The 21,216-nt window shown below is 35.8% G+C and overlaps 1 protein-coding gene and 1 long non-coding RNA gene across 8 annotated transcripts in view; both read left to right on the forward strand.

Annotated features, from left to right (window-relative positions):
• The window catches only part of LOC110373296 (peripheral plasma membrane protein CASK), a 216,472-nt gene that overhangs the window by 24,187 nt on the left and 171,069 nt on the right, over window positions 1-21,216 (forward strand). The window contains exon 1 of one of the 7 annotated variants that reach the window (XM_064037745.1): window positions 14,919-15,061. The exons of 3 other annotated variants lie outside the window; for them this stretch is intronic. The gene's annotated coding sequence lies outside the window, so the exon portion shown is untranslated. Of the gene's footprint in view, window positions 1-14,918; window positions 15,062-21,216 lie in introns of those variants that run through there. 3 more of the 7 variants (XM_064037742.1, XM_064037743.1, XM_064037744.1) reach the window with 3 other exon arrangements.
• On the forward strand, window positions 12,469-13,413 carry LOC126054743 (uncharacterized). Its single transcript, XR_007511072.2, has 3 exons — window positions 12,469-12,853; window positions 12,940-13,152; window positions 13,272-13,413. It is a non-coding gene; the product is annotated as an uncharacterized LOC126054743 (long non-coding RNA).

A 21,216-nucleotide genomic window follows, 5' to 3' on the forward strand; every position in this document is an offset into this window, starting at 1 on the left:
GATTGGCCAGCTTTTTAATCGCTGAGAAGATTGCTCTAGTTTTCGAATAGAGGTTACCTCTGAAAAAGTTTTATCACCAATTTCAGACGTGTGTATTGAGAGATTTAATGAGAAAAAAATCAATACTAGAGTGAGTTTCATTCGTAAAAGAAACCATTTTGCGTTCATTCCTTAAATGGAAGATGGTAAAGTGTGTACGTAGGCATAAAATTTAAGCTTTGACCTTTGCGTTAATATGGCTTCCAAAAACGTATTCTCTTTGAACTTTTAACGATTTCAATTTCACTTCAATTTAGTGTTTTTTTTTGCAGTTTTATATAACCTTTTTTATTCATTTCAGGTAAGTTTTCCATCAGTCGCCGAGCGGTGAGTACGAAAATTTTATATTCATTATAGCTGCCGATCTATAGCAGAGCGTTAAAAACGGACCATTACAGAAGTCTATTACTTTAAATCACTCTCGTTATCAATATCGATTTCGTCGATTTTATTATATTTTAACGACTCCATCGTTAACATACGTCTAGTTCCAATCGATTAATGACTATGGATAGTCATTTATTTTATTAATCGAGATAAAGCATACTTTTTAACCTTGACGAAGACTTTTGTAGAATTTTCTTTAATTATTCCTGTTACACTAACCTTGGGATATAAGAATAATAACGCGTTTTCATCTCTATTTTTAGATAAAATAATCCTTAAATGAAAATTTAAATTTCTATCTCAGACTAATTTATTCAACACAGTCAACTTAATAATCTAAAATGATCCTGCCTTCGCTCCTGATGATTATGAATTAATATTTATGACGTCATAACGAAAAGGATTGCCTCGCCTTAGCTACGTTGACATTAATTCTTCCGTTTAACTTAATGTAAAATGTTCTTAGGCCAAAATACACCCATTGAAAATTCAATTCTGTAATGGAGTTTAGCTATGGATATGTTGACAGGGGTCCGTGCTCACTAAACATGGGAACCTGTAGCTGTAACATAGATTGTGATAATCCTAATTGCTTGTTAGTTGAAATTGTAAATTATGGCCCCGAAGCGGGATCAGTCAACAGCCTATTTGAACCCACGACAAAATATCATGTATGTTTTGTATAATGACTTAACATTTTTAGAGCACCAAAAATATTGCTTTCTTAGAAAAAAATAAAGGGATTGTTTGAAGAAATATATTATTTATTGTTTTCCCTCTTGCTGTTCCAATTTGCCGGTTAGAAGAAAAAAAATCATCGTCTACCCACACATAAAGAGTTGGCGTTCGCGGTTAACATAGACGACCTGGAGCCCGGGGCGCTCGCAATTCAGTCTCGACAAACATACGGGCCTCTATTCAAGCCCCCGAACTCAACGGCTACAGAAATATATCGATATTGCATGTTCTTGGGCGTCCTAGCGAAATGAGTCTTTTGTTTTACGATCTATTGTTTCTGTGGTCCTCCGTATGCTTTATTATACCCCAAGACGGTCGTTTTCTTGTGTATTTTAATTTATTATGATGAAGCTGCTTTTAGTTTATGGTTTAAATACATTACATTTTCTTAATCACGCTTCTAAATGACTGAGTCAGCAATTATAAGACCTAAATGTACAGGAGAGTAAGCAAGTTTACAATGGTATTCCTGTACTTCGCAAAACATGTCGAACATTGAATCATTTGAAAATCACGTTAACTGATATCAAATCACACGTCGACTCAACAACGAGACATCCATTTCAATTTTCGAACCTCGTACCCACGGAACCATGTCTCTAGCCCGATGTAAAATATCGATATCTAACTAGCTATATCCCTAGTAAAAAGATCCCTCATTCAGGTCTATGGAGCTGGCTGTAACAGTCCGCTGGCCCCGTTTCTGCCGTGTGCACGGGAAAGTGAAAGTCACTGTTGGTAAACGGTGTGATTGTGTTCCCGTCAGAAAAGTTATTGCTCCCCCACAATGCATCAGATTGGCTTTTACGTTAATTGCAATATGAACCCTTCGACTTTTCTTGGAGTATTTCCTCTGTTATTATAACTTGCTTTTGTATTATAGCAGGATATTTGGGACGGCTAAAAAGTTGCAGCGACATGGAAAATGATTCGCTTTCCGGTTTCCGAGCATATTTTGTTTTTGAAAAATTTGTCATAATAACACTCCATTAATCTCGATTTTAATGTAGGCGTGCGACTAAATATTGTGTAGGTAATGTTGAATACTATTTACAAGTCTCGTCTGTATCATTGTTCTCTATCTGTTCCACTACATTTCTGCGACTATTACACGTAACTTATGCCCTCGCAATGTAGAACAAAAGATTTTCTACGTGAAATTATTCACCGCGAAATTTTGTGTTGTAGAATCACAATGTTACTGCACGTATGAAAATGAAACATACGTACATAAATATTCATGTGTATAGGCTTTACACCATCAGTGCACATACCAGACCTATACTGGTTGTAATCCACGGCATACCTGTCATTTGTTCTAAAATCTGCATTAGTACTACTTACGTGGCCACATATTCGTTTCATTTGAATTATTGCCACTATTGCCAGACCGAACCGGTAAAATTAATTTGATGTGTTAGCCTAATGCCATTTAATAAACGTGAATGTCGGTAATGAATTAGAAATACCATATGCCGCAATTCAACACCTAACTTTGAATATAATAATGTAAGTTGAAAATAAACCCGTACTTGTGTAGAGTTTTAATATATTATGAATAAAGATCATAAATTGTAAAAAAAAGTTCTGCTAAAATGTCGGACTGCCAGAAAAGCAAGACCACCCCTCAGCTATATTTCATGCTGCACTTTAGAACGTCTCTGTAGATTGCTTTGCCAGTGTTTTTGCCGGATTTTTTTCATAATATATATCTTTTGATATTGCGATAATGTATTCAGCTGGTATTCATAATTATTTTACATTTTGAAAAGAACAGAAAATTGAAAATGTTTGGTTTGAAATAGATAACAAACTACATCAAAGATCAACACGAGAAACTAAAAGTCAGCGTCTCAAATGACCCCATGGTGATTAGAGGCTTTTGGGGTATTAACGGCTTCGCAGAGGTTCACTTGGTGATTAAAGGGGGCGTTTACATCGTAATTCGATCAACAGATTGATGGAACCGATTTATTGGGACGCCCTTACACATTTGTCACTTTCCCCTGCTCGTCTATCCTTATACCATCGTGTCAACTCCAATTTTGTTTGCATTTCAACACGACCAATGCGGTTTCTTTTAATTTATCTTCATTAATCTACTTCAGCGTTCAATTAATGCTAGCTTGCAAATAATTTACTGTACAATTCCAGCGTACAATTTATACTGAGATATAAATTTTCAGGAAAGTAACGAACAACAAAAAACAAGTTTTCTACCGTGTTCTAATGGATACACGAAAGCAATTCTCTTCTATTTTTGCATCCTCTTCTCTCGTGCATTAAATGAAAAAATACTTGTAATACTTTCAGAATTTACTGCTCCTAATGCATTTCTCTGTCCTTTTCGCTCCCGAGTAATGAGTGAAGTAGTTGCAACGCAATGTTCGCCTTTTGAATGCTTGTGGTCCTTTGCCAGTAAAATGTAGGACGCTAGCGCTGACTTTTTGAAAAAAACTCATGCCTGTTTCCTCCCATGCGTTAATAAAGCTTTATTAGATTTCGAATTGCATGCGTAATTCATCGAATTGTTGAAGTAGTTTTAGATAGGACCGTCTTCTTGATAATTCCGTATAGGAAGTACTACCTACCTGATTTTGACTAGATTACCCAGAAGTTTGTAACTAAGGCGCAGAAACAGTGGTAAGGAAACCGGATTAGATGCTTATCTGATTTAAGCAATATTGTTTGGAAGATAACAGCATTTACGTTAAGATTGCTCATTTGACAATCGCATTGTAATCTGATTGTACATATATAGGTAATCGAACCTAATCAGGCAGTTTTTATAAGACACAGATTTTATTTCTGTAAAGTTGACTTAATTTGCATCAATATTGATTTTTCCCATCGTGATTTATGACAGCAAAAATCCCCATTTAGTTAGTCCAGATTTCTTAATGATTTATCCGTTCAGATTTATACCCAGGTGCGGTAAAGTACGGAGCCAGCGTGGTTATCCCGGGTATTTTCGTTGAGTTACTACCGCGCGCTCTGACCAGGATTAGATGAATACAATCGGGAAGCGGAGACACTATTTCATTTTAAACCACTTGGCAGAGAAGAACCCTTGCGTAATTATTCACGTTTTTGTATTTCGTTTGGAAATTAAAACAAAAGCGGGAAACAATAAAATGTAGTGTCGTGACGACTCATTACTCATTAGGGAAGGGTACGAAGGAAATACAGAGTTGAAATATTAAATTCCTCTGAAATAAAATTCAGTGCAAGATTGACTATGTCCATAATTATGTCTTGATCCTCCGAATAAGCAGAAGTTTTTCTTAGCTTCAGAATGAAACATTTTCATCTGCTGAACGTTCATCATTGTTTTTCAAATACCAAATTTCGTTCGTCTGCTTCATTTTCATACATCACTGTTGTGACAAGGAGGCGCAGCTTAACATAATTAATCATCAAAATTCCCTTCGTTTTATATTTTTTTCGTAAAACCTGCCTAAAAATTCTCACCTGCATAAGAATCAAATCATCTCAAGTGTGGATTCAAACGGAAATGTACTTGGACATTTCCGTTTGAATCAGAAATTAATAAATAGAATTTAATAAGAGCGATGGTTCTGGTAATCAAATCCAATATCTGGAATGAGGTTCGATTACTGGAAGTGGCCGTTAAACACATAGCAGGGCCTTGGAGCTTTCCCTAAGGTTTTACGAACATCACTTTTTCCCTTTTTTGCGATGGTGCACTTACAGCTCTATGGGAGCTTTTGTAAGGGTTTTTTGTTAATGGTTGTATTTTGATTAACATGCCATTTTAAACTTTCTTTTTTCATGGCAGTCTTTTTGTTGTGTTTGTTTACAGAAAATGTGAAAACTCATTACTTGACGTTACTCTGAAACGTCTTTATCTCTGTATATCATTTGCATTATTCAAATGAAATTAAGTTGTAACTCACAATAGTGCAGTTAACTAATAGCGAACATTCAGTTTTGCTCGTCTAAGTTCGTGCAACGCTACGAATAATTGATTAATGAATGACGTTATGTATGCAACACCGGTGCCACCTATTAGTTTAAGGTCAGATTATCTAAAGGCGAAGTTGAGGCTTGAATAAATTAGTTGCTAGTTTGTTGTTCGCGGTCAAAATCGAATTAATGGTAGCAGCTTTCGCAGTTGTGTCGCTGACGCTTGTTTGAACATCACCCTTATTGTGTTATTGTCAGAATATTAGTTGTATTTGTTAACAAGTGACATCTGCAGCATAATGATTCTAACTGAGGGCCAATTCGTTTACAGTATTGTGCAATAATGGTATTTGCATTTTCCATACTTGGCACTGTAATATAAACTGGACGTACAATAATCTCGAATAATTAAATACGTCAGCGAAGTTTTTATTCCTTACATTTTACATATCGCTGCCAAGAACGCGTACTGTATGCTGAGATAGCAAAAAACAAATTAAATCATATCCTAATGATGTTGGCCAAGTGTAGTATCTTGTATCTTAGAGTTTAGAGATACGCTTTTATGTGTCCGTCTAGAAATATAAAGCTGTGACGTGATTAATAAAAGTGCATTTAGATAACATTTTATTACAGCTTAGTCTACATCAGTGCATTTACTTTTATAGTGTCTTTGTTTTAGCACTTTAAAAGATTTTTCTTTTATGGAGCTTGTTAAAGAGATTATTGTCGGTGATTGTCGATAATGGAGCCGTAGTAATGGTGATGACAGTAATATTTTCTAAAGTAGTAATTCAAATAGCAAAGTCATTACTCTGAAAGTACTAAACACATACATTTAATTTAGTAGCATTTATCAGCAGATTGAAAAAAAAATCGAAAAAGATTTAATTAAGTACGAAAATATGTTTCCTCTTAACAAATTGACACTTTCCACAGTTCTTCATAACATACTCGAAACATCCAACCATACTTACAGCCGTACAATGTTTTTCTTATAACATTACCGCGTATCACGTTTGCTATCGCTGTTCGCGTTACATACGTTGAGGCGAGCCTGACATCCTACAGAAACTGATGAGGGTCGAGAGTGTAGGAGACACGACGCAAGCCCACAAAAGCATGGTCGTGTGAAATGTGTAGGATACGAACGTCTGACTTCTTACGTGATGTTACTTTTTCTACGCAGCCTTAGTAGGTACTTGTAGGACAACAAAAGATTTATTTAGAGTCCAGACTTTTCGTTATTGATTTTGTAACGAATCCAAAATGTTTGTTGTAAAAAGTATAGGTATCCCATGAGCTTTAATGCTCACTGATTCGAAAAGTTTCGAAACTATTCTACATAGTTTTATACCAACCTTTTACATAACATTTTCAAAACTTCAGTGTAGCGGAATAGTTGATTGTGACGTATCATAATTGTTCCACCATTTTCTATGCCGACCTTCACTTCTTTTGTCATATTATTGTAAATACCTAAACGACCCTTTTCCTTGATGAATGAGATGTTGAAAATATTTCTGAAGTAATGTAATTTATTTCTTCCTAAAAATGTTAATTAAGGTACATGAAATAAGCAGAAGAATTTTGTCACACATCGAAAGTAAAATTGTTTAAATAAAATCTCACCTATATAGGATCATGCCAGGTTAAATAAAATTCTAGTTGTCTCCAGTCATTTTGAGGATGGCTACCTGTAGCTGTACTTTTAGTGCCTCATGTATTCTGTATTAGTGGGACTTGTGGAGCCGACAGACAAGAAATATTGTATAGATTTACGACCAACAATAAATATGATAATTCACCTGTTCACGCCGCGCCGTCGAGTGAGTTTCCACGTGAAAAAACATCGTGAATATGAATTTCCCTTATGGGGATTTTATATTTTGTGAATGTCTGATTCTGATATATTATTTTTGGGACGTAGGTAAGTTACTAGGCATTATGAATTGGGTTTTTCATTCCGATAGACAGACACGCCTGTTATTTTGAAATATGTATTTCTAAATTAACCGTAGCCTCGTATGTGTTATGAAAGCGATTTGCTACATACAGGTACACGAGAGTAAGCCCCGAGATTTTATTTCAATTCAAAAGAAAAGCAAACTCAAATTCTGCAAATGAAATAAAATAATTTGCCTCGCATCCAGACTGTTTAAAATCGAGCATCTAATTGACGTAATCAGCCTCATTCATCATACTGCGCTTAATGCTTTGTGAATGTTGATTAATGACCACTTTAATACGCTCGCCTCCAAAATTCAAATACGCTAACTTTGTTCTAGGCAGTCTTTCAGTTGTGTTTGTTGTCCCTAAGCTATTTGTATTGTCCTAAATGCGATTTAGACCTCTTTATACGTTTTCATTATATTATCTCATGCGGGTTTTAATATTGTTACGGTCATTTTTTACACAAAATGGAATTTCATTTTGTAACTTTGTGATATTTTAACCTAACAATCTGTCTGGCATAAAGTTGCAGGAAAATAGACCGTTTCTCAAACACTACACTTTGTCTCTCTTACATTTATTAATCTCGTTACTAAGTAGTTTTTCCTTCTTCTTAGTTATTAATTCCGCTCTCATAAGCGTGCTTCGTAAGCGACATTAGTTACAACTTTTTACCGACATCGTCGTGCGAGGAAAAAAAGTTAAACGAAAATGTAACGAACTTAGGTATCCGGGTATCTCATGGTACCTAATAAGTTATCAGAACAAAAAAGTGTTGGGAACTGCAACCGTAGTCGAGGTTGACCGCAGTAAACCGAGCAAGCGGAAAGAAATTTTCATTTGATATTCCGTTTTTATGAAACAGCTTGGATGTTGAACCTCCCAACATCGTTAGAGGTCGTGGCGTGTATGAGAGCGGTCTCTGAATAGACAGACACGTTCATGAATTAATTGTGATTGACTAATTCAGTGATACGGAATCAATTTCTAACATAATTGAATATATATTAGGATGCCTTGTCTGCTATTGAATTCGCAGGATATAGCGTATCTATACCTACTTGATTTACGGTCTATCTATGCGGGATAATTACATGAATTCTTGTTCAAAAACTAGCTTCGAACTGAGCAAGAAATAATTAAGCATGAAAGCGATCTAAAATCTGGCTGTTGTGATTGATTGATGTATTAATAATTTTCATTTAGAATATCAAACCAATATTGGATTTAGATGCTAATTCATACGTTATTTCCGAGTTAATATCAAATCGAAGGAGCAGATCATAAAATTTCCTCACAATACATTAGGACGACATTCTACCAACATAGCAACAAGCCTTTTCAAAACTTCATGCATCGCTCACAAAAAGGCCCGGGCCTTACGCTATTCAGGCCTGTAGTAATGTTGAAAGATTCCGCTTATGTTCCCGTATTTTGAACAGCGCATGTTACGCAATGGTACCTCATTGTCACGGGTACGTGTGTACCTGTGTACCTACATCACAACGTGAAGGGCACAATTTTGTAAGCTTTGACAGTATCAACGTCTCTTCTCATAAGTAAATGATGTACTTCGGGCGTATTATTTTTTGCTCAGATACCGCATTTATTCTGCTTTCGCTGTGACATTCTTGATACAGATTTATTTTTCTATTTCGGGTTTTCTGACGTGGAATTTCCATTGTTATTTAAGGCAGCAAATTCACTTAGTTATCTAAACTTCATCTTTTCACGATTGTTGTCGATTGAATGAAATTAGGTAAGCATAAATGACTAACGAAACTATACAATGGACTTTTACACCAATAAAATAAAACAGATGTGGCCCATTGTTATTCGCTGATGTCACCACTGTCAATAAAGGCAGCTGCCAAGAAAACTAAGAAGGTCATTAATTGTAGGTTTTATAACACCCATTTCTGAGACCAAGGTACTTGCATGTGGTCTTCATTAACTTGTTTGGTCACAACCCCTATTCACTGAGATAATATTGCTGCCTTCTATAAATAGGATTAGGAGTAAGTATTTTAATAAACCAGCTTTAATAAAGATTCCATTCATGGAATGTTTTCTCTGAATTCGTTAAGGGTTTTTAAATATCTACCTTGTTAATTCTGAATAATTTTGTTTTATTTTCCTTGAAATATTCTAAGCTTTCAGATCAAAGATCACCTTCTCTTCTTGGAGGTTTCAGTATTGCATCGTAGAATATAATATTATTCAGTATGAGACTAAATTATGATTAAAGACCAACAAATTAAACCAAAATTATCTTTCGGCTTAAATAGCGCGATGAACTTGCGACTATGCCTGACATTACCATAGAGATGAAACCGCACTTTTGTTGCCACAAAAGTTCGCCACGGCCGCAATAGGAGTCGAGTTATTTTTACGAGGTAACTTCGCGTGTGGCTGCCACAATAGCGCGCCAGTTGCCACTAATTCATATACCTATCCGTATTTTATGGCTATCAGTTTAATAGTTTTCACTGTGAACGGTAGTACCTACTTTATAGACCCGAGGAAGTCGTTAAGAAAGAGCTAGGATAGCAATTCTTTCCAGAACCGCAAGTTTTTTTTTCCAAAATCTAACCAAGTCATTCCCAAGTTTTTTAATCAAACAGTAGATATGTATATTCGAATATAATCGATGGTAGTGGGTAAATGAAAATCGCAAACTGCAGTAATTCCTAACAAAGGAACGCCCGTGTACTTACATCTGCAGATGAAAGGTAGGAGTGCCAGAAGACACATGAACGCTGAATTAATGCTATGGAAATTTCTTTGTGTGGGATCTACAGCTTTGTACAAGAGATTAGATTGCGCGGGTTAATTGAGGTTGATGTAGGACGTTGTAATTAAAATGTTACAGTGCATATATCTTGTCTGTGTTGTGTGTCCTTAGTCAAGCAGACAAGTATCAGAAATAATTTGCTTTACTCAGACAATGTACCTAAAATCATACTTAATCAACATATTTATTCATTTCTTAAACATTTCTGCAAGGATTTCTTCATGAAATAATGAAATAAGACAGGAATTACTGTTATCTTTTTATGCTTAACTACTATAATCAGCTTAGCAGCGAGTATTAAAACACTAACTTTAGGGTGGTTTGAATAAAGATTATCCACACAGTGAGGTCCCAAGGTCACCATGAATATTAATATGACAGTTTCCACCTCGCAGAATATTCTGCATTAAAATATATTTCCCTTCAGCTTTTCTCCCTTATTTTTTCACTCAGCTATTACTTTCGCGTCATCTACTCATATGTTTATACCCAAGTGGGACCTGATATTATTAAAGTTTTTGCATTAACTATCTACTTGAAAATATCGCACTGCTGTGCACTCGTAACGTCCCATTTAAGTTTCCGATGTAGAAATTAGCTTAATTGCTAATTCCTTGAAAATTTTCTAACGAATTTATCCTTCCTGGGGAATCGTTTGTCAACTTTTAGAACTAAATTAGGTGGTTAGTTACCTTAGTTTTCTAGGCACGTGGACCACGCCTGCATGAAAACAACAATAATAATTTCTTCTACATAGTTAGTTTAATTGTTCTTGCAGTCGTCTTGTCCACTTCCTTCAGGTATGCATTCAAATTCTGACCTCGTCTGGGAAATCTTTCCCTTCAATTGAAACAAGCGCATCACGGGTCAACCGCTAGTCTCCGGGCTATATGGGTCAAGGTAACTGTGCCCCTTATAATCCTATTCAGCGTTCGTGCTCCGGTTGGTCTCGAATCAAACAAAAACCTTACCGTTTCAAATGCAATTGCGCCCAGGGAATTTGGTTGCTTGGCTAAGTTGTTAAATGTAGGGAAGCTGAAAGGGTTCAAAGAATGTTTGCATCTAGAAACAGATCGTTAAGCATTAACATTACCTTAATTAAAGATGTTTTTTTTTCCGAGTTTTTCAACATCATTTTTCTTATTTATATCGCCTTCTGTGAAGATCGCGTATAAAAACAAGCACCTTTCTGAATTCATCATCATTTTGCAGGTACTAATAATATTTAGGTTATAAAACAACGAAGAGTCTTCTCTATGTAGTGGGCGTCAGAATAAATTATGCGATATTCCTGCTGAAATAGAATTTATTCCTCATCGGTTCAGATTGAACATCACTCCTGATCGAATCCCACTAAAAAGCTCCATTGCGGCGTGCTCTACTACACGCTCCTTTGTTTTATTTATGAATAAATCGTAGGTTGGTTAGAGAGTACCCGCTCGTATGATCGGCCTTAAAATTGAATTATTTCCAGCTCGACTCCCCTTTCGGGTGATCCCGGAACGTCGAACATAGTATCCGCAATTTGCATAGTTGCGCTGTTACGATGTAACAACGAAAATTTGATTTATTTAGAGGCGAAGCGCATCCTCGTGCATTTTTGTTCGTTTCTTTATAAACGTTTTTGCAATGTTCGGGTCAGCTGTATGTAATGTATCTCCTTTGTTGGCAAAATAGCCACAATCCACATGTTGTCCTGTCATGTTTTTGTTGGGTTGTTCTTTTAAAATTAAACTGTTGTTTTGAAATGCTAGTTCTGCAGTTATTTTATCAAATAAAGTTGAAAGATTTTACGTTTCAAAGGACATTGCCACCCGTTGGGCCCCTTATTTGTGATAGAGTGTCAAGAATATTTTATTATTAAAAATCAAGTCCTAATTTTATAAAACTAATTATTTTTTTTCAGAATATCTTGTACCCTAGCATTGAAAAACATAATTAATATTTATTTTATTGAATCTAAGCTAGTTCCGCCATTAAATCTTAACCTGAATGTTGCCAGGTAGACGACAGACTATATCATTTAAATGAACGAGGTGATCGATTGAAAATATCGATAAAATATATTTCTATTTAAGTCACTAAAAGTGCCAAGATGAAGTTACAATAGTCAGTAAAAGTCTGACAATATTTTACACTCCACCCAAGGGAGGGGTTGCCAATCCGATGATTTTAGCTCACCAAAAAACAATTATGTTGTGTTTTGGCGTCGGAGCTGGATCCGCCCTTGATGGTCAAACCAAGACTTTTCACTTTAAAAAAAATGTGGGCGGTCTCTGTCTTGTAGCGAAGAATTAGGTTGCAAAATAACATTTTTCTCTTATATCAAAATGTACAAGTATAAATATTAAGTATGCACTCGTAAATAGTGAAGAAGAAAAGAAGAAAGAAAAACTGTTTATAACTGTTGCACAAACAATAAAATATCAACACTAACAAAAGTCACCACTAAACTATATCTATAAAACGGTTACACCTAACACCATGCATGGAATACAACAATAACACAATAATTAGTAAATGATATTATTTATAATAAATCGATTTAGGAAATCGATTAACAAAATATTTAACATGGTAACATCAACTCGGAACGCGAGTCTATCTGTCAAATCAATACGTCATTCAAATTGTTTTCGTGCCGGTTGTTATCATGTTGTTATGCGTAGAGTTGAATTTATTCCTCCGTATTTGCTTCTGATCGTTACAATTTGCGTAAAAACTGTCGAGCTGATCGTTTTCGTGCTTCCAGTGGTTTTTTTTTAGATATTGGACTCTTTTCCTAGTGATAAGTGAGCACATTGACTCGTGAGCATTGGACTCTTGTTTTTAGTGATATTGTTGTTTTACTCCGGAAAAATGTCTGCACCTGGTAGAAGTCGAGTAAACTACTCTTTGTCTCGCCGGTGTGTTAATTGCTCTTTACGTATAGCGCCTAATCTTCGTAGACGTTAAATTGAAGAAATAGATGAACCAATGCTTATCCTTCTAAGATCCTGGGTAACACCTACATTGGTAAGTTTGTTTTATTATGTTTGTGGATTTCACACGTGTCTAAACTGTCTAAACTACCTTACATTTTATTTTGTCATTTTTTCCAGATATCTTCTGATGATATCCTGTGTGTGAAATGTTTTGTATTATTACAAAACCAGACAGCATCTAACTCAAATCTGTCACTTGTATCCCCTGCTTGTGGACACCTAAACATATGCTACGCATGTGGCTTGTCAATAGCAAGTCTTGGAACTCATAGAGTCAGTCGAGATTGTCCTCAAAGGAATGTTATACTAAGATGGACACCAGCACATCACGTAAGTGTTTATTCTTATTTATTTAAACCTAATGTATGAATGCATATGTATGTATGTGTGTTGAACTAATTAAATATTAATGAATATCAAGTATCTAAATATAATATTTTTGTTATTAGGTGTTGCATTTGGAACGAGTTTGTCTTCCTTGTTGGGCGGCTGCATCAAGACAAGTCCGGAGGCCACCCGTTGCTGTCAGTAGCCAACACACTGTGGAGTCTGCACCGGAGACTGGTATCATGGATGGAAAAATAATTTCAGATATGATGATTCCTGTACCACCATCACTGCCACCGCTTTAATGATATAAGCGCTCCAGCACAATTTCTAGACAACATATTCCTTAAAGAATAAATGTATATTATTTTAATTGGTTGTGTTTTTTCTTATTAAACGTCTGTATAGCATTTACTATATTTTAAACTCCTTTATAATTAAGCCCTATCTAAAATAAACTACAGCTAATCATGAATGGCACAGCGATCTTACTAAGTAGCAGGGCAGTGATTTTACTATGACGCTTGCAGGAGATGCTGTCATATATGTCATACATAGTATATACTAGGTACCTAGCAGTTTGCCAACAATCTTGGGGTCGGCTTTTAGTCTATCCGATGCAGCTGAATACAGTATTGCTCAAAGAGTGATTGCCCATCTGACCTCCACACCCGATACACTGGGTTATAACATGTTACCACCTCCTGGTAAGTGGTTGTCACACTTGCTGGATTCTAGCTACTCATAACAAGTATAAATAATGTGCCCAGAATCAGCAGTTTAAATGTAAGTACTAGCAGCCACCCAGCTGAAGTTTGTAATGGATGGTCACCCAAGTGCAATCTGACCAAGTAGCTTAACTTAAGATATCTCCTTGTGGTTGTTGTAACGTAGCCACATGCTCCTCCAACCAATTTAGCCCTAAGTATATTTATTTCTACTGGTGCCAGCAAAACCTACTTCCGCTGACTGCAAGATAAGCAGTTTAACATATTATTTAGCAAGAAAAGATGATATCTGATGTTTTTATTTCATTTGGGAATCAATATTAATACTAAAAATATTTTATTGTTTTAACGCAAATTGTTTTTGAAAAAATATTGTCTAATAACCTCAATTTCTTCATCAGGAAAAAATTCAATAATTCTCGGAAACTAGGGTGAAAAATTATAAATTGTTTTCAGGGTCTGAATAGGTAATTGTAGTTCTTCAAAATAAAGTTAAAACCACCATGGCACGCAATTTTTTTCTGGGGGCCCAAATCTCCTAACAAAACGGGCATTCTCCTTTAATATTCTTTCTAATTGCTTAACGAGGTCTAAATTTAGTTTCTCTGATAGGTCGATTGATTAATTTGCCTGGCAAACAGAACTCGATAAACGTTTGAGTACCTATTTCAGTGAAATCAATTTTGAACGATATTAAAAGATATGTTAATTTCATGGATCTATTATTTATAAGTGCCTATAAAATGGACTGATAGTAAAATGTTTAAATATTTTCTGCTATGTGTAATAATATGCAGGCATCTTTTTATTAAAAAAATTGAAAATTCTGAGCCTTAACCTCTAATTTAAGTATAGGCCAATTTGCTTACACGGAACTATCGTTAAGGCACTGTGAAATCATAAATCCTTTTTCAGCTGATCTTGAATCTCTAATGCTGACACGAGTTGGACCTCTGTTTTGTGTGAAAAGAGCACATGCCGCATTAAAAGTCCGGCTGTTTTGAGCTGGGCCTCAACAGTGGAGTGAATGAAGGCGGGGGAGGCAGGTTCGCGCAGCCTCCGAAGCGCCCGGACGACTGCCAGTCGACGTCGCGCCAAGCGGGAACCACCACGCGCTTACCCGCTCATATTACGCTCAACAACTAACTAAATAGTGGCATTTTAGGTGCTAAAACTTCACTATTGTAAGTAACGACCGCATCGACACACTCGAACCACACAAGGATCTAAACAGTGCATATCACCAAATCGACCTTTTCAAAAACATCATCAATTTAAACGTTGACGCTGCCGGTGCCGGCGATAGGTTCTTGTAGCTTTTTTGTTCGTTAAATGGCAATTACATTCGTTGCCGTGGCGAAATGTGATGTATCTCTAAGTACGACTTGTCCGTAGTCACCTGAGATGTCTAGAGGTCGCCGCGTAGACGATGTCAGTGAGCTACATTTGTGTGCGCGCCAATCACGTGTATTGTTCGTAGTGCCTTGATTTTCTTCGCATTTGAAACATTCAACACCCTTTCAGTGACTACCAAAAGACAGTATTGCGAAAAAGCTATTAAGAAGTTCATGTAGGGTGTGTCTAGTGATAAATGTACCGTGAAAATTGGTATTCAAAATACGTACATTTTGTCATGCTTATCTCACAAAGGGTGGCTTTATCAATTGTTACAAGCTGTTGCTGGGTAGGTTTTTCTAATATAACGTAGTAGAGTTTTATTTACTACCTTAAATATCCCATAGAGGTTTTATTCGGCGAAATGTATAAATGTATTTCATGTTTTATGTCTGAGAACAGTGCAAAAAGAAAGATGACAATATTCAACTTCATGATAAGTCTCGCAGTTGGCAGGCCACTGACATTAGGTACTCTCTTTGTAGATCGCCTACATATCGACTGGGATCCCATGTAAGTCCTTGTTAACTGTCGTAATCCCTACGAGTATCCTGGCGTATATTAGGAAGCCTTTTGGGGATTTACAAATCCGAACTTCATTGATTTACGGGAGAGTTTTGGCTGTGATTGGAAATATTATGACAGACCTGCCTTTTCCCAGAATGTTGGATGTTATTGTTGTTTTTTCAATTCTAGCATTTTCGTAATATTGATATTTCCAATGAATGTGATGTCATGCGAATGTCCAGATCATATTTCTATACTTATTAATACATTTTATACCTACGGCTGACCTATAAATGAAAGCACTAAATCTACAAAATCAGTAATTACAACCTCTAAATTCATTTGATTAAAATGAGCACTTCAAATTTTCAAATTAAAATTCCTCACCGAACTTAATTCGACTCGCAAATGTATAACCTCATTTCGTTACCCTCTTCATGGGAGCTTTCGTTGATACGTTTCCGAGGTATAATCTAATGCTGACCCGTCTCAGTCCGTTCATTTTCTAAATTTCGGTGTTAAGTGTGTCTGTGGTTACCGTCAAGGCTTTACTGCAATCCGTTTTTGCTAGGATTAGGAAACGTCCACCTTTTGATGAGTTGGATATTTGGATAGGTTTGCCAGACGTTCCTTGTGACTCGATTTATTATTATGACATAAGCTTTGGAGTTAGTCAATTTTATCGTTTTATGGAATTGGCCATTTAATTTCCTTTTTATTAAGCTCTTTTCTTAAAACCTAATACCCCATAAACGTTTTATAGAGCTTCGTGCAAGTTCGTATCGAATGCCGCAACCAAGTCCTACACCCCAGCGATAAGCGTTCGAGAAATTGAAAAGGATTTAGTTTGCGCGAGTGAGCCGTTTGTCGGATTAAATTGGCTTAGTTTGCAAACCAAGGATCGTCCGATAGGTAAAACCAAAGAAAATAATTCATTTTATGTTTCATTCGTATCTCCCAAAAACTCCGCAAATCCACATAATTAAATTATTATCTTGAGGACAGATCTTATTTTTCGATTATCACTTTTGGAAGTATCAATCCTCTTCGTTTGTCCAATATTTTTGAATTACATTTACGTCAAAAATGTTTGTGATAAAAACGATCTTTCACCTAACAATGTACATTTTTCGTACCGATCGTGTATTTATTTACACATTTGTCTTAATTCTGTAAACCGCGAGTAATTAAATATTTAACCAATTCATTCTTAGAAATTCTTTAGCTATTGTCTCTTCATTAATGATCTAACTACTGAAATTTATTTGAGATGACAATCAGACTACCTTAATTTGGTGTGTGCTTTTGCAAAAGAAAATAAAAATCAATGCTTTTTTTGCTACTGCACTCAAAATAATCGTACATAATCATAACACAAAATATTTGATTTTGAAAACAAAACAAAAATCATCCTGGTATTCAGTCATTGAAATACCTTTAATTTTCAGTTGATGGTGCGTTTAGTCAACAGCACCATGGACCATGACCCATTTTCCTTACTGCCTGAGGTGACACCCTGTTTCAATACACGGCTGACATAAAGTGACTTTTATGCATTGCTGTAAAAATAAAAGTTCTACCGTACCCGCGTACCTGTAGAAGCTTTATTATTTTTTATGTGTCACAAGTGGAAATGGTCGTTTTAATTTCTACTGTGATATGTACTTTTATTGCTTTTATGGAGCATCTCCATTGCCAAAACATCCATGAATTTCTTTTTTTTTGAGGTTTGTTGTTCTAAAACGTTTCATGCTTTTCAAGCTAATATTAAAGTTATTTCTTTTTCTCATATTTATATTCATCATATTTAACGTTTCATGCTTGAAAGTTTACTTAAGTTATATTTACGCCGTAGTCAGCGAAAACCCACATTTCAGGGGTAAAACAAATAAAGAATAAACAAAAGCCCTCCCGCATCATTTTCTGTTTCGCGACCCAAAATAGAGGTACCTCGTACTTATGGTCGTATTATGTTTCCATTAGAGCTTGTTGACTTAACCCTCGAAAAACGAACAGTGACTGCGGTTTTTCCGCGTCTCGCCGAAGTGGTCCGGGCACGTATCGAGGTTTTACGATGCAAAGGCACGCGGCGTTTCGCTGATTTATTTTCATTATCGTGTTCAGCTGTGCCGTTGGCTATATTTTTCACCGACCCAGATTGGGAAGAGCACCGTGACTGAAATTAATAAAGTGATGTCGTCGCCGACAGTTGTGGACATTTTTGAAAGAAAATTTCAAATTCATCGCGTCCAAATCCAGTTGGTGAAATTTTTATTCTCTCCCTGTCCTGAGTGCCAGGGGAATTCGGCAGCGGACAGCTGATGCAAAACCCGGTCGGCTCTGCAGAGATATCTCATTGTATGACAGCAACTGCGAACTGATGACCCACTGACCCAATTCTGGACTGCAGCAGTCAGCGATCTGTATACCTTACTATTTGTTTCGAGTTCTGGCAGTGATTCCCACCCAACTTATACATATTCATGATGTTCTGCAACTCTTGAGGGAATTTTCCGATGTTTTAGCAGGAAGTGAATTTCAATAGGGAATATCAAATAAGCATCATTTGTTTACTTACTCGCTCTGGAAGTTATTAATGGTTTTACAGTGATTTGTGTATGTACTACAATACCATCTTACATGTAATACAGTTGGACCTTCTGAATTGTATTTCTTCAGCCTATGCCATTTGCAATAACACGTGGAAGTCTTGTAAACATGTTTGTTTCTAAAGATACTATTGATAGCATACATTCATTACTGTAATGTAGACATTTACATCCACAAAAGAGCAAAACAGTTCCCCGATTTTTTCTAATAAGGGTGCCCTTTCTTTTAGTTTCTATCTACCCGTCTATCAGTGTTAGACAGATACTCTTTCTAGTATTATTGTTGTTTACAAAAACGGGATGTACATATGCCCTCTTATTATAAAACGCGGTATCAAATAAGTATCGGCTTTTGTACTACCTTTAATCCACCTATAAGTACGACCTTGAAAAAACGTTATTACAAAACGCAGTTTATCGCAAGTCCTATTACTATCTGTAGTACAAAAGATAAACCATCGAGCCCCCTAGTTTAACTGCAGTACTTAGTCGACAAACGTCAAATTCCGACATTATTTACTTTTGAGGTTATTTGTTTTGTGATGAAAAAAACCGAAAGTGGATATAAATATGTGTGATTTGGAATACTTGGATGTGTTAGAATACTATTGAGAGTGTCTGGGGACCGAACAGAATGCGACATCGACAAAATCTCTTCAAATTACCTGACGACAATTTTCGATATAAATATCGATTTACGTTTTTCGAAATAATAGTCAATTGAATGCATGATGATAATCCAGGATGATCCTATGATGCTCAACTGGGCTCGCCATAAAGTAAGTAGCCTTTACAGTGCAAGTAGGTTGCCAAAACATCCTAATTAATTGTATAAGAGTCAAAGTTTTTATTATGGATGTTTGTTTATGTTCCACGCATAAACTACCACTCAAAATCTATCAGATTATCATACAGTCTACTGTTTATTTACAGATTCAAGACTATTTTGGCGTTTTGCACGCCGTATCTCTGCCAGTAATATGCAATGTTTGTAAAAGACTGGAAGCTTGCTAAAATATACAAAAATGCCTAGATGAGAAAGGGAACAAGATTGTGTGATGAAGAACAGTGTCCAACATGTATCAGTGCATTTGACTGTATAAATAGACATCGGAATAAAATATAATTTTCTACTTTTATGTTGTTTCAAATGTTTCATTTTCTTTTGGTAATTTAATGCACACGATATTCTGTGTGTAAGTTATTGTGCACTTAATTTTGAAGAGGTTCTAATTAGATGCACAACGTCTTATTTAATCATTTAAATCGGGATGAAAAGAATCCAAATTATTTCTAACCTAAAAACAAAACAACTCGGATACGCGCGCTGACGTTCCGTTATACGCGCAAACTCGATAGTTGTTTAAAAGAGAATAATTGGATCATGTATATCGTTAAAAGATACTAGAAATATAAAATTACCTTTAAATAATAAAAAGTAATATTTTCAACTGCAGAGATATTTTTTTTATTATCATAGTTATTTATTTTTCATCAAAATAGACTTAACAAAATAATGTAAAAAGGAACGGCGCATAGAATTCGGAACGATTGAACGAATGATTTAAATATTTGTTGCTTATAATCTGTGGATATTATTTGAACCATAGACAAATCGAAGTACTAAACAGTCTTCTCTTAGTCTACGTTTTGTAATAAGGATGTAAAGACTATCGTAAGTACCGTAACAAACCAAGACGTCTTCAGTCGGGTTTAAACCACTACTTGCGGCAGTTTTTATAATAAGAGGGATGTAGTTTGAATATAACTTCCACTGTATGGTTTGTGTCTGTTGTTTAATTAATAGCAATGAATATTAAATAGCAATCACAGTTCACATAATATTTATATAATTACTGTAATGGATGATATTTCATGTAAGCACTAAGTGCATATTACTTTTATGCTGCTGGATGGCGCTCCACACCATTGTCATACTATGCACCAGGAATAAATTGCATTGAGGTATACATTTTGTCACGAACCAAATATCAAAATTGGTTATTTTTTACGAATCAGTACGGTTACCCTCAGTGTTACCTTCTGTTCCATATTTTGTTTGAATGCCTAATAAAATAAGTAACAGGATAATAAAAAAATACGGTTTCCATTCAGCCGTTACTCTCAAGGTCCTCTTTAATTGTCATTCAGCAATTGGCATAAGCGAGGCTGTGAAATTTAATGAACCACATTCGGGTCAAGGCTGTCTGCTACAAACCATACCTCACTTTGAATTTTGCTTTTAAGATTTTTCGAATAATTTGGATACAATTGCTTTAATTGGACTATTCTTAAAGAATATCGTGTATAAGTTCTTCCAGTAAATTGCTGTCGAGGTCTCCACAAATCTATGCCATCTAGGCTTTCTACGGTTAAGGCAGTTCCTTTGGTGCAGTGGAAGTTACCGACTGAATAAATTACCCATTTGTTCTACACACTCCACTGATCTGCATGAGATTTATTATATTCCCCTAATTCCATCGATCCGTAAGCCGGCCTATGGCGTAGGCTGGTATTTTAATTTTTTCCCTTTTCCAATTAAAAACGTGCACCGCTAGCGAATTCTTTCGCCTGTGCACGACTTGAATATTTTATGCCTGCAGTCTCGCGGGAAATTAATGCTGGGTGCACTAAACCATTGTGCTTAAGATTTTTCTTTGGTGCGGTTCGTTAGAATTTTTAAGATGCGATTTTTAGGTTCGTGTCAGATTAATGAGTGATCTATATTTTATCTGTGTGTTTAATGGTAAGTTATCTGCAGGGTTTTCTTTATAAAATTGTTCCATGTGGGCAACATATTATTCGATTGTTGTAAACTCTATGGGTTA

The sequence above is a fragment of the Helicoverpa armigera genome, chromosome 14 (assembly GCF_030705265.1).
Source record: "Helicoverpa armigera isolate CAAS_96S chromosome 14, ASM3070526v1, whole genome shotgun sequence".
Taxonomy (NCBI): domain Eukaryota; kingdom Metazoa; phylum Arthropoda; class Insecta; order Lepidoptera; family Noctuidae; genus Helicoverpa; species Helicoverpa armigera.